This window comes from Oncorhynchus kisutch, linkage group LG12 (genome assembly GCF_002021735.2).
Source record: "Oncorhynchus kisutch isolate 150728-3 linkage group LG12, Okis_V2, whole genome shotgun sequence".
NCBI lineage: Eukaryota > Metazoa > Chordata > Actinopteri > Salmoniformes > Salmonidae > Oncorhynchus > Oncorhynchus kisutch.
The window spans coordinates 12,004,207-12,012,767 of record NC_034185.2 but is presented as its reverse complement, the minus strand read 5'-3'; the positions used below and the strand labels follow the sequence as shown (position 1 = coordinate 12,012,767).

At 46.3% G+C, this 8,561-nt stretch overlaps 1 pseudogene; it reads left to right on the top strand.

Annotated features, from left to right (window-relative positions):
- The first annotated feature begins 1,052 nt into the window (after window positions 1-1,052).
- Window positions 1,053-8,222, top strand: LOC109900523 (myosin-6 pseudogene; annotated as a pseudogene).
- Window positions 8,223-8,561: the final 339 nt, after the last annotated feature.

Here is an 8,561-nt window from a genome sequence, read left to right as displayed (position 1 = left end):
ATGAACAAAAATATCTTCTTAGCAAAGAGCAATTTCTTAAGCAAGAGTTTTGCTATGACTGTCTGGGAGTGGTCTGAGTGGGGAGGGGAAAACTAGCTGTTATTGGCAAAGAGGTTAGGTAACTAATTTCATCGCCTGTTGATGACACCAGGCAGGCCAAAACTCCATCCCACCACAAACAGCTCTTACACCAAAAGGGCATTATCATAATTTTCACAATATCACTATTATTCCAACCTCATAGAGTGGAAATATACATAAAACACAGAACAAATAAGTTTTTGACTGCACTGGGCCTTTAATTCATCACAAACAAACAAAATATCAATCATTTGGTTGTTATGATGCAATTACCTTTTACCATGTAATTGTCCAGTAGATCCTAGGTAACTACCAGACTGCCATATACAGTAGAATGTAACTAAATAACGTCTACACATTTTGAGAATCCATATACGACTTATGTGCAGACCTGAATCAGTGAAACACCCCATTAAAAATGCCAGAGTGCCTTTATGTGCTGCGCTATTTGAAGGGCATTGTTGAGTGGAGATGAGCCGAGACAGCTTGTTTTGTGAGAGCTGTGAGATGTGTCTATGTCATCTCTTAGATAGGGACCGTGGCAAGCAGCCGACCGCAGATAAGGAACCAATTCAGCCAAACCACCATGTCACGACTATTCAGCTGAACACAGCAATATCTACTGTCATTTATGATCTCTCAAAATTGTCCAATTTTGTGTACTTCTCTTGCACAATACGGTTCATAATAACAAATATGAATGGACACCCAATGCTAAAGAGCTACAGTAAACATAGACAGGGTAGGTCTATTAGGCAGAGCTGTGTGGAATGTATTTCAAGGAGGGTGAAAGCAGGAGATAAGCAGAGACATGTCACTTTCCCTAAAATGGATACTAACAGCTAAAGGTCTTGGAAACTGCCCCCAAGGCACTTCTCAGTCTTGGGATAAAATTGGGTTCTTTTTTTTGTCATGCCACCAGCTACATCCTAATTTGGCCTTCGGTTCCCCTTTATAAAGATCAGACAGCAGAGATGAGCTCGCAGTTACCCACAGAGTCAACAGCAACAAGATCTTTGCTCTGTGTTCACCCCAACTGATTATCTCTTTGTCTGTGGACCTCCAACAGCAACAATGGGTGATGCTCTCATGGCCGAGTTTGGGAAGGCTGCTCACTTTCTGAGGAAGTCAGACAAGGAGCGCCTGGAAGCCCAGACCAGGGCTTTTGACATCAAGACTGAGTGCTTTGTGGTTGATGACAAAGTGGAATATGTCAAGGGGCAGATCCAAAGCAAAGAGGGGGGAAAGGTGATCGTAAAGAGGGAGGACCAGACTATCGTGACCGTCAAGGAGGTGGACGTCCATCCCCAGAACCCGCCAAAATATGATAAAATCGAAGACATGGCCATGTTCACCTTCCTCCATGAGCCAGCTGTTCTGTTTAACCTCAAAGAGCGTTATGCAGCCTGGATGATCTACACCTACTCAGGGCTGTTCTGTGTGACAGTGAACCCATACAAGTGGCTTCCTGTCTATGACTCTGAGGTGGTGTCTGCCTACAGGGGGAAGAAGAGGACTGAAGCCCCCCCTCACATCTTCTCCATCTCAGATAACGCCTACCAGTATATGCTTACTGATCGGGAGAACCAGTCTGTTCTTATCACCGGAGAATCCGGTGCTGGAAAGACTGTCAACACCAAGAGAGTCATCCAGTACTTTGCCAGCATTGCAGCAGTTAGTGGTGTTAAGAGGGATCCAAGCAAGGGCACCCTGGAAGATCAAATCATCCAGGCTAACCCTGCACTGGAGGCTTTCGGTAATGCCAAAACACTGAGAAATGACAACTCATCACGTTTCGGCAAATTCATCCGTATTCACTTCGGGACCAGTGGGAAACTGTCCTCTGCCGACATAGAGACTTACCTTCTTGAGAAGTCCCGTATCACCTTTCAGCTCAAAGCTGAGAGGAACTACCATATTTTCTTCCAGATATTGTCCAATCAAAAGCCAGAGCTGTTGGACTTGCTGTTAATCACCAACAATCCATATGACTACTCCTACATCTCCCAAGGAGAAGTAACAGTAGCATCCATCAATGATTCTGAGGAACTGATGGCCACTGATAGTGCCTTCGATGTGCTCGGCTTTACTGCAGAGGAAAAACAGGGGGTCTACAAGTTGACAGGTGCCATAATGCACTACGGCAACATGAGGTTCAAACAAAAGCAGCGGGAGGAGCAGGCAGAGCCTGACGGTACAGAGGCTGCTGACAAGTCAGCTTACCTAATGGGGATAAACTCTGCAGATCTGATTAAAGGACTTTGCCATCCCAGAGTCAAGGTTGGCAATGAGTATGTCACCAAAGGTCAAGGTGTAGATCAGGTCTACTATTCCCTCGGTGCATTGGCTAAGTCAGTGTATGAAAAGATGTTCAACTGGATGGTGGTGAGAATCAACCACTCCCTTGACACGAAACAGGCACGCCAGCATTTCATAGGCGTCCTGGACATTGCTGGATTTGAGATCTTTGATTTCAACACCTTTGAACAGCTCTGCATCAACTTCACAAATGAGAGACTGCAACAGTTTTTCAATCATCACATGTTTGTGCTCGAGCAAGAGGAGTACAAAAAGGAGGGCATTGACTGGGAGTTCATCGACTTTGGGATGGACTTGCAAGCTTGCATTGACCTCATTGAAAAGCCACTTGGGATCATGTCAATTCTAGAGGAAGAGTGCATGTTCCCCAAGGCCAGTGACCAGACCTTTAAGGCTAAGCTATATGACAACCATTTGGGCAAGAATAGAATGTTTCAGAAGCCAATTCCAGGTAAAGGCAAGGCAGAGGCACACTTTGCCCTGCTCCACTATGCTGGCACTGTTGATTACAATATTTCTGGCTGGCTGGTGAAGAACAAAGATCCATTGAATGAAACAGTGTGTGGTCTTTATGCAAAATCCTCCCTCAAGCTGTTGAGTCATCTTTTTGTCATCATAGCAACGGAGGGAGGTGACAAAGCTGGTGGAAAAGGAGGCAAAAAGAAAGGGTCTGCTTTCCAGACTGTATCTGCACTTCACAGGGAAAACCTAAACAAGCTGATGAGCACCCTGAAAACCACCCATCCCCACTTTGTCCGCTGCTTGATCCCAAATGAGAGCAAAACGCCAGGGACCATGGACAACTGCCTTGTGATGCACCAGCTTCGCTGTAACGGTGTGCTGGAGGGCATTCGAATCTGCAGAAAGGGCTTCCCAAACAGAGTCCTCTATGGCGACTTCAAACAGAGATATAGAATCCTGAATGCATCCGTCATTCCTGAGGGCCAGTTTATTGACTCCAAGAAAGCCGCTGAAAAGCTGCTGGGATCATTGGACATTGACCACACTCAGTACCGGTTTGGCAACACCAAGGTCTTCTTCAAAGCAGGCTTGCTGGGTACGTTGGAGGAGATGCGAGATGAACAACTCTCCCGCATCATTACAATGATCCAGGCCAACGCAAGAGCCATACTCATGAGGGCAGAGTACCAGAAGCTTGTGGAACGCAGGGATGCTCTAATGGTCATCCAGTGGAACCTTCGCGCCTTTTTAGGGGTTAAGAACTGGCCCTGGATGAAGATGTTCTTCAAAATCAAGCCACTGCTGAAGAGTGCTGAGTCTGACAAGGAGATGGCAAACATAAAGGACGAGTTCACTAAGCTCAAAGAGGCCTTTGAGAAATCAGAAGCAAGACGGAAGGAGCTTGAGGAGAAAGTGGTGAGTATTCTCCAAGAGAAGAACGACCTGCTCCTACAATGCCAGTCTGAGCAGGACACACTAACAGATGCTGAAGAGCGCTGTGAGCAGCTCATAAAAAGTAAGATCCAAATGGAAGCAAAAGTGAAAGAACTGACAGAACGTATGGAGGATGAAGAGGAGATGAATGCAGATCTCACAGCAAAGAAACGCAAGCTGGAGGATGAATGCTCTGAGTTAAAGAAAGATATAGATGACCTTGAGCTGACATTAGCCAAGGTTGAGAAAGAGAAACATGCCACAGAGAACAAGGTGAAGAACCTCACAGAGGAGATGGCTTCCCAGGATGAAAACATTATGAAGCTGACCAAAGAGAAGAAGGCACTGCAGGAGGCTCATCAGCAGACACTCGATGACCTACAGAGTGAGGAGGACAAAGCCAACACCTTGACCAAAGCTAAAGCTAAGCTAGAGCAACAGGTGGATGACCTTGAGGGCTCCCTGGAACACGAAAAGAAAGTCAGAATGGAGCTTGAGCGCTCCAAGAGAAAGCTTGAAGGAGACCTAAAACTGAACCAAGAGAATTTGATGGATTTGGAGAATGACAAACAACAGCTAGATGAGAAACTCAAGAAGAAAGACTTTGAGATGAGCAGCCTGACTGTAAAGATTGAGGATGAGCAGGTGGCTGGAGTTCAGCTCCAGAAGAAACTGAAGGAAAGCCAGGCACGAATCGAAGAGCTGGAAGAGGAGTTGGACGCTGAGCGAGCAGCCCGAGCCAAAGTGGAGAAGCAGCGATCTGATCTCTCCCGCGAACTAGAGGACATAAGTGAGCGTTTGGAGGAAGCAGGAGGGGCCACATCTGCCCAGGTGGAGCTCAACAAGAAGAGGGAGAACGAATTTCTGAAACTTCGCAGGGACCTGGAGGAATCCACGCTTCAACATGAGGCTACTGCTGCATCCTTGAGGAAGAAGCATGCGGACAGTGTGGCCGAACTGGGTGAGCAAATCGACAACCTCCAGCGTGTCAAGCAGAAGCTAGAGAAAGAGAAGAGTGAGCTGAAGCTGGAGCTAGATGACCTGTCCTCAAATATGGAGAGTGTGGTGAAGGCCAAATCCAACATGGAGAAGATGTGCCGATCGATGGAAGACAATATGAATGAGAACAAGACCAAGTATGAGGAGGCCCAGAGGTCCCTCAATGACTTCTCCTCACAGAGGGCCAGGCTGCTCACTGAAAATGGAGAGTTGGGACGTCAGTTGGAGGAGAAAGAGTGCCTGATTTCACAACTCACCAGGGGCAAGAGCTCCTACACCCAGCAGGTGGAGGATATGCGCAGGCAGCTCGAGGAGGAGGTCAAGGCAAAGAATTCACTGGCCCATGCCGTGCAGTCTTCCCGTCATGACTGTGACCTGCTCAGAGAACAGTTTGAGGAGGAGCAGGAGGCCAAGGCAGAGCTGCAGAGGGCACTATCCAAGGCCAACACTGAAGTGTCCACATGGAGGGCAAGGTATGAGACTGATGGAATCCAGAAAACTGAGGAGCTGGAGGAAGCTAAAAAGAAGTTAGTCCAAAGACTGCAAGAAGCAGAGGAGGCTGTGGAGGCTGTGAACGCAAAGTGTTCCTCCCTCGAAAAGACCAAGAGTCGCCTACAAAATGAAATTGAGGACCTGATGTTGGATCTTGAAAGATCTAATGCAGCATCTGCAGCTCTGGACAAGAAGCAAAGAACCTTTGACAAAGTCATGGCTGAGTGGAAGCAGAAGTATGAGGAGTCACAGTGTGAGCTCGAGGGTTCCCAGAAGGAGGCTCGGTCTCTAAGCACTGAGCTCTTCAAATTGAAGAATGCCTATGAGGAGTCCTTGGATCACCTGGAGACCATTCAAAGGGAGAACAAGAACCTGCAGGAGGAGATCTCTGACCTTACTGATCAACTTGGTGAGGGAGGGAAAAGCGCCCATGAATTGGAGAAACTTCGGAAGCAGCTGGAGCAAGAGAAAGCAGAGCTCCAGTCAGCACTTGAGGAGGCAGAAGGTTCCCTGGAGCACGAAGAGGGCAAAATCCTTCGGGCACAGCTGGAGTTCAACCAGGTGAAGGCGGATATTGAGCGCAAGCTGGCCGAGAAAGATGAGGAAATGGAACAGGTCAAGAGGAATTACCAGCGCATGGTGGAGTCACTGCAGACCTCCCTCGAGTCTGAGACCAGGAGCCGCAACGAGGCCCTGAGAGTCAAGAAGAAGATGGAGGGTGACCTCAACGAGATGGAGATCCAGCTTAGCCAAGCCAACAGACAGGCGGCTGATGCCCAAAAGCAGCTTAAGATTAGCCAGTCATATCTGAAGGATACCCAGCTGCAGCTGGATGACTCTACACACGGGAATGAAGACCTGAAGGAGAACATTGCTCTCTTGGAGCGCAGGAACAATCTGTTCCAAGCAGAGCTGGAGGAAATTCGGGGTGTTCTTGAGCAGACAGAGCGTTGCCGCAAGCTGGCCGAACAGGAGCTCACTGAAGCCACAGAGCGCATGCAGCTCCTGCACTCTCAAAACACAGGCCTTATCAACCAAAAGAAGAAACAAGAGGCTGATCTGCTCCAACTGCAGACCGAGGTGGAGGAAGCTGTACAGGAAAACCGCAATGCTGAAGAGAAGGCCAAGAAGGCCATCACCGATGCAGCCATGATGGCCGAGGAGCTGAAGAAGGAGCAAGACACTAGCGCCCACCTGGAGCGTATGAAGAAGAATATGGAGCAGACCATTAAGGACCTGCAGCACCGCTTGGATGAGGCAGAACAAATCGCAATGAAGGGTGGGAAGAAGCAGCTCCAAAAGCTGGAGTTACGCATCAAGGAGTTGGAGAGCGAGCTGGAGGCGGAGCAGAAGAGGGGCACAGAGTCAATCAAGGGGGTGCGCAAGTACGAGCGGCGCATCAAGGAGCTCACCTACCAGACGACAGAGGATCGCAAGAACATGGCTCGCATCCAGGACCTGGTGGACAAGCTGCAGCTGAAGGTGAAGTCCTACAAGCGCGCCTCCGAGGAGGCAGAGGAACAGGCCAATGCCAACCTGGCCAAGTTCCGCAAGCTGCAGCATGAGCTGGAGGAGGCTGAAGAGCGAGCAGACATCGCAGAGTCCCAGGTGAACAAACTCCGGGCCAAGACCCGGGACGGGTCCGGCAAGAAGGGCTTGGATGAGTGAGGAGGTCTCAAAAGAGCAATGTCACAGGTGTGTTGATTAGAACAATTACACCTTTTTCTCACAATTGCATTATAGAACAGAATGTAGGATATGAAGAATTATAACCCATATTCTAGACAATGAGTATGTTTTACATGCATACTTATAATTCAATAATTACTTCCTTACTTACTCTGATTATCTTAATCGCTGTAAGGTCATAAGCGACATAAGCATAAACCGATTAAAACACAGAGTTTTTTTTTTGCAATCTTTTGAATAATTAGGACATGTAAACACCTTCATCGGAGTTCCTGCTGTGTATTTGATCTGCTCTCAACAGCAGTGCGATCCTCCCTCTTCGGCATGAGTGAAGTTAGTTTGGAAAGTATGCATTATAGAAATTATTTTCAGATGCAAACCTTATATGTCTAAACTCAGAATCAAATAGGCTTCCCAAAAAGTATATGATCACTGTGATAAAACGTTTAAGTTGATAGGGTATTTTCTGCATTTTCAAAGCCTCATCAGGTAGCCTGATTAACAGCTGTCCATGTTAACCGGATTATAAGGGAAATCGATCTTCTTGCAAAGCATGTAAATGTTTTAATCAAGCTATTATAGTAATGAGAGTAATCACAATAATCATATTATTGAATGCATGTACATGTACCTAATTATTTAAGAGGAATAGGCTTCATTGGTTTAAGAATACACACCTAATTCTAATGCCCTAAATAATTTCCCTGTGCAACATAAATCACATTGTATTGTAATTACACAGTTAAAGTGTAATGTGAATTCCGTGGTTGGTTATGAGGATTACATAAATGTCTTGCTTAGGGCCTGTGCATGTCTTCACCGCATCGTACACACATGTTTAAACTATACAGCAGAAAGATGGTGGATGTGTAAGCGTGGCTTCATGTCTAGTAAGTGGTCATGTTGTTTTTGAGGACAGTCTGTAAAACGTAGTGGGGACATGCTGGGTAATATTGTTGATCTAAAGCAGAGGAAAAGGATGGGAAATGTTTTGATATCAACAAAGATGTTTCCTTAAATGATATATAACTCCCAAAACATGAGTTAATGTCAGCCTTTCATTTGAATCTGTTCCAACAGTGTGTCCATTGTCAATGTAACAATACCAAATTGTCTCCACATTTGTAAAGTACATTGGAAATGAATGCTGCCAACTGTGCACCATAACATCTCAAATCCTTAAAACATCTTAAACTAACAACATTGTATTACAACTAGGAAAATAAAGCACTGCTCTGCACTAAAAACTGCCTCCAACACATTGCTTAATGTTACGTACTCTGGTTTTTCTAAGGATTATGTCATTTGATGAATAAAGTTTGAGGAATGTAAAATACTTGGCAGGTGTATCATACATCAGAATACAGGGAAAACAGGGTAACAGGCCTGTACTCGATCCCAACCCCGCAGCTTCTCATCAAACAAGGGGGAGAGGATCTTCGCCCGACCAGACTGAAACTGTCACTGCAACTGTGCTGGGTTTGGTTTAAAAGCATTCCTTTTTGTTAAGTAAAATCATACACTAGTTCTACTAAGCTCCCATTTTTAGAAAATGGATTACTTCGATATTGTAGTGTCAAAACAGT